Source organism: Triticum aestivum, chromosome 3D (assembly GCF_018294505.1).
Source record: "Triticum aestivum cultivar Chinese Spring chromosome 3D, IWGSC CS RefSeq v2.1, whole genome shotgun sequence".
NCBI classification, from domain to species: domain Eukaryota; kingdom Viridiplantae; phylum Streptophyta; class Magnoliopsida; order Poales; family Poaceae; genus Triticum; species Triticum aestivum.
This window is the reverse complement of record NC_057802.1, coordinates 16,668,421-16,678,670: the sequence shown is the minus strand read 5'-3', so window position 1 is coordinate 16,678,670 and position 10,250 is coordinate 16,668,421. Positions and strand designations below refer to the sequence as shown.

At 46.0% G+C, this 10,250-nt stretch overlaps 1 pseudogene; it reads right to left on the bottom strand.

Moving 5' to 3' along the window:
- Positions 1-3,386: 3,386 nt before the first annotated feature.
- Positions 3,387-8,809, bottom strand: LOC123076058 (uncharacterized; annotated as a pseudogene).
- Positions 8,810-10,250: the final 1,441 nt, after the last annotated feature.

Sequence of the window (10,250 nt, the reverse complement as noted above, 5' to 3'; positions counted from 1 at the left end):
ATTAAGGAAAGTCGGTACCTCAAGACACTTCGAGGGAGACACAAACACGAATTCACCCAACGTCTCCAGTTTAGGTGCAGAGACAACGGTTATCGAACAGTCGTCAACCAGACAATCAACAATCAACCGTCGAAGCAAAGGGGCATCCTCAACAATGAGTTCTCCGTGTGGACAACAAATGCCAATGCTTACAAGGTTAGACGAGTTTATTGTGACGCGACGACCTCCTCATTGCAAACAAGCAGGAGAGACTCAAGTGCAGGGCAACTAGAGTGGATTATGCTTTGCAGCGACGCGTCTGGTATATCAACAGCCACAAGCGAGAGTCTTTTCACCAGTGGTAGCTTAAGCGTCCCTACGTAATTGTCTGGTATTTAGCAAAGAGCAAAGCCGAGGGTGTGAAGAGAGGAGGAAAACTGAAACACGGACTCCGGTGCCGAGGGCGTAGTTGAAGTGCATAGATCCAATAGAGTTACCTCTTGTGTCAGAAATTCTGGGAAGAGGTAGTAGAACTCAAGAACCTGGATATTGTTCAACTTCCAGGATCGGAGCGAGGCATCAACGGTGGAGGGCCTGCACTGTAGGTAGCACGCCGGAATAGAGAGGCGGCTAACCGAGCCAGCATGGCCGGACAGAATGGATACCGGAAGACTGACAACAGGATTTCGACAGAGCCGCGTTCCGGAATAGCATTTGCGAACGGGCTCCTTGGTGAAGGCGCACAGATGAGATATAGTCTCGATATGAACTTTTTCACCATCGTTAAAAAGACGAGAGTCAGAGATCTCGCGGCAGTCCAGATTCAGAGGAGCGATGGGCCACAAAGGATGCCAGCGACGTGCGAGGATTCGAGTACGGATGCCATCCTTGATGGGAAGACGAGACATGATCTCACCTAGGACGCCGTCGGCGAGATCGTTGATGCGGTCCGCATGACATCCCTCTTCTTCCTCATCGGATCGGGAGGGAGCACGGTCGCCGCTTCCATCCCCTCCGATGACCAACACACCACCAGAAAGCGGCGTCGCCGGTGGCGCCACTCTCGACCTCTTGATACTACGAGCAGCTCTTTCCATCTCCACCTCCGTTGCTGGGGTGGCGCCGCCCACGACCAGTGCTCACTGAGGTGGATCTGGAGAAATGGATTACAGCCTGTCAATCCACGAGACGGCTTAAATACCCACGACGGGGAGCGGAGGGGTCCAGATTAATTACTTCTTCTATTTTTCTTTCTGACAGGGGGGCCCGGGTTAAGTACTACTCGTAGCAAGTCAATGGTAGGTGACTGCTTGAAACATTAAATAGAACCACGGCTTTCAAGGTACGAGATGCACTGTTGCACACGCAGACCAGGCACGGGCGTGCCCGTCCGTGTTTTAATTATTTACGGCACACATTCAATAGAAGAATATGTTTGACGCCGGAAGCACGGTTCTACGGTCATCTTGCCTCTACGAGCAACAAAATTTTCCACGGACACGTTCACATTCAAGTCAATAGAAGATTCAAGGCCGAGCCTCTGCTTTGCAAATGATTCTGCTGAAACGCTCCTGTCACGGCTTGTCACGTACCAAACACACGGTACGGCTTGGCATTGTCACGTACCAGACACACGGTCCTGCCTTTGGCATTGTGACGCACTGTTCTACATGCCACACAGGCATTTAGAACAGTTCGTGTCTACCTTCGTGTCTCTTTGTGTTCCAGATGATTCCGTTGACTCTAACACCAGGAGAGGCACGGTATGAAGGCCCAGAGAGGCATGCTTGCGTTTTACGCGGGATCAAAATTATCACAGGCACGGGCATGAAGCGCGTAAAGGCATGGTCGGTGGTATTACATAGAGTCATGCTAACCTTTGGCTTACGCACAGCCACAGGCGTTTACTCTGTGAGGCACGGAATGGCCTATACGAGAGACCCTGTTTTTAAAAGCGTATTTCCTTGTACAGGCATAAGCACGTGCATACAGCATAGAGGCATGGGCGTTTACTCTGTGTTTTAGTGTCAAGGGTCACAAGCACGGGCATACAGCCCTCAAAGGTCTTCTAATTACATAGAGTCACGCACAGAGGTTTTCTAATTGTATTCATAATGAGTCGGTGGAGAGGCATGGTTTATTCTTACCCGGAGTCACGATTGTGCGATTATTACGGAAACCTAATAGAATCGGATGATTGTCTGTGTTACAATTGTTTTCGTTGTAAGATTTTAACTCAAATGCACGAACCGTCAAGTGTGTCAGTGTTTCAAGTCAGAGGTCACCTTCGTGTCTCTTTGTGCTCCAAATGCATCCGTTGATCTATAACCAGGAGTGGCACGGTAAAGATGCTCAGGGAGGCATGCTTGTGTTTTACGTGGACTCACGTTCGTGCGTTAATTACGAAAACCCAACGTGCATGTTACAATTAAGTCGCTAGAAGAGTCAAGGCCGTGCCTCTGCTTTGCAGATGATTCTGCTAAAACGCGGACAAAACCAAGTGAATGAAGTGATGGCAGAACCACGGCTTTACAAGAACGAGACACACGATCCTGCCTTCGGCATTGTAAAGCACTGTTCTACATGCCACACACAGGCACGGCCGTGATTCCACGTGCTTTAGTAGCATGTAAAGACGTGATTCTCTCACAGCAAACACCGTGAACCTACTGCCAGGCACTATATCCATTTGTAAAACAGAAACGCAAACACAACCGTGACCCATTGTGTTTGAAATCTTTGCATCACAAAAGCACCGCGTGAAGGCACATGAGGCACGGTTGGACACGCATCGCAAGCACGGTTATTTGAATTACTTACAGTCATGCATTCATAACAGAAGAACATGCGTTAGAACAGGCGAGGCACAGTTACCACGAAAGCCACGGTTATGCAGCCCCAGAAGCACGACCCAGATTATGTGCTTAAAAACGTTTTCGTTCCATAACGGCGGGCGTGACCATGCAACCGTGAGAGTCACGGTTGAACACTCACCGGTGGCATGACCGTGGCTGCCTGTGCCCTTAGGTTATTTTTATCTCACTGTCACATAGCAGAGAAGCATGCTTGTATGCTTACAACATCCACGTTCAGAAACCGACGCGGCTGCGGAAAATAACAAGGAAACTTGTGCCTCTAATATTTTTGTCCGTCGAGTAAAAAATACATAAAGAAGCAAAAGGCGTTCTTATTTAAATTTGTTTTGTTTCTATAACTGCAGCAAATTAACTTACAAGCCGTTCTTATAACCACAGCACAAGAAAATAAACAATCGACAACCGCCTGCCCTCCCCACCAATTCCTTGCTATTTCATCGCTCCACGTGAGGCCTTGTTTTTGAATGTTCAGCGATCCATTCTTCCTTCTCGACCCTTGTGCAACCCCACCCTTCTGCGTAGCTATTCAACCTATTTACCTGTAAAATTAATATTCATACATAAAAACAAAGCGAAAGATTGCGGTCATCACTGTTTTTTGCTTACGTCCTGTTTAAGCTGCATTATTACCTTTTAATTTTTCTATTCGTACTGTTCTCCGGTACCAAAAAGTCTCCACTTAGACCTTTCCTTTCTGAAAATGGACTCCGCAGATTCCGTGCCTTGTCCCGGGCTTCCCTGTACGCATTCTGTGTGCCTGGCTTGTGTGATGTTTGATTCTGGCGTAGATGCAAGACTTTGGGAAATGCTCCCTGCTGTCAGTGGGGTCGTTGGAGTTGCTGGCGTCTGACGTCTTCCTCCTGGGCTTGGAGTGCATTGTCCTGAGCCGTTTGATGTCCCCGATGGTGTTGTCAGTGTTGTTGGCCATTTCATTGACCTTGCCCTCTTCTCCTGCTGCGATTTCCTCTTTTCCTCTTCAATCCTCATCCTCTCCTGGACTTCTGGGTTATCCGGGCAGTTTGTTTTCCTGTGACCCTTTACTCCACAACGGCCGCACTTGGATGGGGCTTTGTTGCCTTTTCCTTTCTTCTCAGAACCAGCTTTGATTCGATCTCCTTTTTTCGTACCCTTTGAGCCACTCATGGGAGGGATCTTGAGAGTTTCGGCAAGAATGCATGTGTCTGGTTCCTCGGCAAGTGCCGCCATGACTTTTATTTTCATATCTACCGTACACTCACGCAGCACACAGTATGCCTTCTCTTTTCTGCAAGCATTTGAACAGATATCCAACAACTCAGCGTAAGCGAGGCCGAATCTCATAGTTTCATCGCCTTGTATGGTCATGCTATCACCTTGACTTGTAGACAGAACTTTCAGACTCTCTGATAGATTCCTAGTCCATCTGGGGATGACAAAGGATTTTGGAAGTTGATCGATCATGCCTATTTGGTCCATCACCTTAAGCACATGGCAGCACTGAATGCCATCCCTACTCATTTTCTTGCAGCTGCAACTGTATATTTCTTTTTGCTCATCCACATCTACCCTGAACTCAGACCTGTCAAATTCCTCGCCCGGATATGGTTTCCACACTTTTTCTCCAGGCTCAATAATCTTTTTTTAAAAATACTGCCTCCCCTTTGCCAGGTCAGAGCACTTGAAGTAAGTCCGGTTCCGTAGCTCCAGCTGGAATTTCCTGAAAATTTCATTCGTGTATACTTGACTTGCTTTTCTTTCAATCGGAAAACCCGTCTCTAGTGATGGCGCCTTCTCTTCTGCTCGGTGTCTTTTCTTGTCAAGCGTGGCGAGGCAATTTTGCTGAATCGTGTGATACGCATTAACAAACCTTTTTATAGTGTCCTTGTGGTCAACGTAATTCTTCCACATCGAATTCGTGCTCTCACTGCGAGTGGTTGTTAATGAGAAAGGATAGAAACAGTCCTTGAAGTAGGCCGGCACCCAAAAATTTCGGAGTTCCCATAGCGTGTTCAGGTGTTTATTGCCTTCCGCCTTGTGCAGAGAAATTGCTGCTTTCCAGGCACGCTCAAACTCGTCTTGATCTAGTGAGTTTTTGACGATTCGAAATATATCATCAGACATCCCTGGGTGCTGCGCAAACACTGCTGCGTTAATTTCCTTCAGGTTCTTCCTAATATGCCACAAGTAGAACCTGTGCCTCGTCCTCGGAAGAGCTTCCTTTATTGCAGTCTTCATCGCCTGGTCCTGGTCTGTTATTATGTATTTTGGCTCTTTACCTCCCATTGCCTCGACAAACATGCTTAGGAGCCACTTGAATGACCCTATTTTCTCATCCTTCAAAAGGCCTACTCCAAACAGGACGGTCGACCCGTGGTTGTCGACACCTATAATTGGTGCAAATGGAAAGCCATATATATTCGTAGAGAATGTGGTGTCAAAAGACACGAAATCTCCATATAGATCATAATTCATCTTACACAAGGAATCTGTCCAGAACAGGCTACGCACTACATTGTTCTCTGTCTCTTCCACATGGTGGAATCCCGGCCTCCACCTCTGCATATCAGCAAACATTTTCATGGTGTCTGCGATATCAGTGTCGCGCTCTCCAGCCCTGTCCCAGCATGCAATGTTGCTTATGTCAATCGTGTCGAACATAATTTCTCGCCTCGGTTTCCCCATGGCAGTAAAAATCTGCATAACCTTCCTTGGTTCTAACCTCGCCTTCTGCAGCACTTGTATAAAGAATTTCTCCTGAGGTGTCATCTTCTTATAGCATCTCATGAACTTCAGCATCCAATCAGATGGGTGAAGCTGGTGGTTGTGCTCTAGACGAACGTTCTTCAGGTACCATTTCCTCCTATCTGTATCCCTCTTGGCTGTTATTTGGACTGGGCAGCTTGTCCGGATCAAGCAGTTGCTCCTTCTCTCCATAACATGTCTCTCAGTTGTTTTATTCTGCCCTTCCTTGGTGCACTGAAACATCTGCTTGTCAAGCTGCTAATCATATGTCGATCTTCTGCTCGTTGATCGCTTGGCAGCAAAGCCAACCTTTCTAGCATATCTGCAGAAAAACAAAAAGCACTCATCCAATGATCCGAATATCGTACCACCCTCTGGTTCGAGCGCTTCGGTGACCTCCTGAATCGTTGGGTATATGCCTTCTTTAAACATGTCATCCATTTCTTTCTCTACAATGGTCGGCGGCGCCATGATGATTCTGTCTACCGTGTCTTCGTTCGTCTGATCGCATTCACTTCTGACGACATCAGTCTCATCGCCAGCCACAGGTCCACTTACAGCGGAGCTGCTGCTGCTCTGTTGTTTGTCACACGCAGCAGCGTCGTTTCTGCATGGCACGGCCAAATCCATAAATGAGTCTGCCTCTCCAATGTTGCATTGTGCAATGTTGCTCCCTGTTTCTCCGGCACTCGTGCAACCAAGGGACTGTGCTGCTTCTACCATGCAATCCGTGCAGGCGCTGTACGCTACTTGCTGCTGTGAACGTTGTTTTTCCTTCGAAATGGATGGAGAACTATGATATTTCTTTCCCTCATCTGTTATCCCCTCTGCCAAATCCTGAACACATGGCAAGAAACAGAATTAGGTGACCATGCTACACACACATCTGCACAAAGAGGAACAGATGTGCTTCTGTTTACACCATACAACCGGAGAGGCACAACAACATCCTATATAAAAGAACAACTGCACATACAGCCGTACAAGACGGACAGCCGTCCTCCTGTTTTCCACTTTACCCTATTCTCCCATAAAACTGTTTGTGTGTTGAATTGAAAAAGCATAGTTCCGACGTCACCTTTGTTTTCCCATGCCTCTCTTGTCCAGCAAATCTTGGCGTGATTTTGCTCATGATTTTGAATGCCATCGGAGATCCTTTGGAAGGACCCCTCATGTTGAACGCCACAGGTGATCCTTTCAAAGGACCTTGCCTTATGTTTTCATCGATTCATGGACTACCGCGATACTTGCTTCCTTCCTCGTACACCTGCGTGTGGAAGATACTGCAATTTAAATATACCAGACGAAAACAAAGAAAAAACTGGTCACAAAAAAATATACATTTGCTTTATGTGTTGTTGCACGTTCGTATATGATGTCACCTGTATTGCTTTCTGATGCTGCTGTATGGTAGAGCTTATTGCTCCTATGTTTGATTTTGTCGTTGGGCTCTTCTTGCTTGTGCAAACCGTACCGAATCCTTGAACACCAATGCTTTTGTTGCCAATGATCCTTCTGCTTGCATCAAAGGAAATTATGTTACCCTGCACCTCTTCATTATGACCGCCTACAAGCGCTGGGCCGTCACAACGCCCGCTCTGCGCCTTTGTGGGCATCTGTGTCTTCAAACCAAAAAATAATTAGAGGCACATGCGACTAAAACTTCCACGTACGTTAAAACCAGCGTTTGAAGTTTTCGTCGTTACCTGCACAATCTGCTTAGTGGAGTCTCTGCTGCTTAGAATGCTCCTCTTGGCAGGTGTCTGTTGCACACCATGCTCCTGGTTGGGGCGTTTGCCAAGAACTTGTATCTCACTCTTGACTCCAATTATTCCAGCCCGCATGGCATGTGCGTGTTTGACAGCATCTGCATCCTTGATCTTCTTCTCGTTTTGTAGTAAAAAAATTCTTCCACCTCTCGATACTCAACTGCAGAGTAGATGCACAGGATAAACAGATATTACAGCATTCATCCAGGATATATAAATCATTTTTGTTGTTGTTAATGATCTACTATTTGGTGTTCTCAGTGGTGACACCTTGACAGCAAACGTCCCAGAAATAAAAGACCAAACACTAATGTTCAACTGCCTTACTATTACCTGCCTCCCATAATTCTTGCCGATGTCGTTCAAAGACCGACCGTCCCTGTTGTCCTGACCAGATGACGCACTCCTGAACATCTGCCCTGAAAAAGAGACGTAATAAATATAAAGGTTATAAACTTGCAGTATCAGTGTTGAAACTTTTCGAAGTCGATATCAACAGAGATATATTTTTAGTTCTATATAATTAACATATATAAATATATACATATGTTAATTTTTAATTAAACTACAACCTCAACCAAAGTGAGATCCTCTGATGCTAATTTGCTTGTGCAACACTTAACACAAAGATAACCATGAAACCTAACAAAAGTAACAACCTCGTATTACAAGGACGAGAGGATACAAAACAAAAAACAAACTCAAATCAAAGCTACAGTGTAAAACTAAACAGTTTTATTCTATGAATCCCGACCACAACCAGTTTTATCAGGAATCGCCACGCAAAAGGTGCGTTGATAAAAAATTTACTAACCTTTGATTGTCGAATCTTATGCGCTGATTGTTCGAAAGTCACACCTTTCTAAATTGTGGGGGGGTCTGCTTCCCTGCAGTTTGTCAGCGATCCCCTTCAATGATTTTGAATCTCGGAGAGAGAGAAAAGAGAAAGAGAGAGGGAGAGAGAGAAAGAAAGAGAGAGGCTACTTCATTTTTTGCGTGCAGGAGAAGAATAACCTGATAGGTGGGGTGAGTTTTGCGACGCATGAGAGATGGGCATGTTTCTTGGGCGTGACGAGATGTGGTAGGTCGACTTCACTTGACCGTCGACGACACTGACAAGTGGGCTCTCGGTTACTAATTCCTCTAAGTCTCTCACTAACTTGTGGGGTCGGCCTTATATGAGTCCTACGAGGAGTACCTCCATCTGAGGTGAGAAAATGTGGTAGGTGGACTTCAAACTCATACTGATATGTGGGATCTCAAATAGTTCCTCCAAGTATTTGACTAACTTGTGGGGTCGTCCGCAGATAAGTTCCAGATCTCTCTCCATCTAGCATCCGTGGCGACAGGCGAGCTCTCCAAAGGAAAGCCAATCATGATCCCTCCGCAGAGTTCGCTCGTCACTGAAAAATTATCGTTCTCCTTCATCTCACTCACTATGGATCTCCTATTCAGGTAATCCATTGCATCCTCACCATGATTATGCCACCGATTCAATGTTTGAACAAAAAAATTACCGGTGCTAGCAATTCCGCGGGCTGCGTACACACCGCATGTGCGCAACACAACAGGTGGGGCGCGATTTGAATATCGGTTCCGGATCCAATTATCTTCAGCTGGTCCGTGCTCAAACTGTTGCGCCATCTTAACAGCAGAGGGGTTATGGATTTAAAATTAGGACTCAGCTAACCTCACTTTAACCATGCCAACTGCATGCTTGCGCCGTGGTTTTGCTAACTTGAGTTATATCTCCAGCCATGCAAAACTTAAGCACTCGTCTTAGCTAACCAACTAGAGACAGGTCAAATTAATTGTATAGATCCGCAATCTATAGCAGAGATCCAAAGGATTTATGTCCGTTTTTGCAAAGCAGTTACTAACTCAGAGTTAGAACCCGTTTTAGCTAACCAACCTGTTGATGATGGTCTCACATGCACTGCTAACAATTGTCTTACATAGCTGACCTGGTAACGATGACGTCTCATGACCTCTTATGTAGAGTTCGATGAGATGGACTCCACCCCACAGCTGTCGGAGACTCAGTCTCAGTCTGTCGATGGCATGGAGATTGTCACCCAAGATTTCATGGTTCATGACCAACTAGAGACAGAGAGACTAAGGATCGAGTCAAAACGTGCAGCGCACAAAAAGCTTGTTGAGGAGTACAGGACAAAGAAGCAGCTTGCTGCCTCGAAGTAGGTGTTTTTTATCATGCATCTCGCGTGTGTCGTTGAAATTTCTTTGGAAATCAATGCCTCTCATTCTAGCTGCATTTTTAATCACGGCTTAAATATTTATCTCTGTTTTGCTGACTCGGCATTTATATGTAAGCTTCTGCCAGAAAAGCATGTGGTTCAACAATACATTTCCTAAAGGTCATTTCTTATCTTTGTCCACAGAGCTGCTGCAATGGGTGAATACGAAGAAGAGTTCAGCACAAAACTTAGCTTCCAGAAATTCATTTCTGTCTGTGAAAAGCTAACAGAACCACAAAAACAGCTTGTCAGAGATATTGGTTTTGGATACCTTCTAGATCTGTGTTGTCGCGAGCTTCCAAGGTGTTTCGTTCGCTGGCTTGTCCGCTATTTTGATTGCCCTTCCAGGTGTTTCATACTGCCTAGTGGATACAGATTCCTTATCAACTCGTACACCGTGCACCGGATCTTAGGAATTCCATTGGGCGGGCAGATTATCCCTAGAAAATGCTCAGAAGCTTTCAAATGTCAGGTTAAGTCTAAAACTCGGTGTGCTGGGCACGCTCCAAACATCAGAGAGTTAACTGATCTCATAACCCCAGAGCTGACAGGAGAAGTGTTTCAACGGGTTTTCGTGATGTTTGCAACAGCGGTATTTCTATACCCAACGACATATGATTGCGTTAGCCCCGACTATTTAGCCGCTCTAG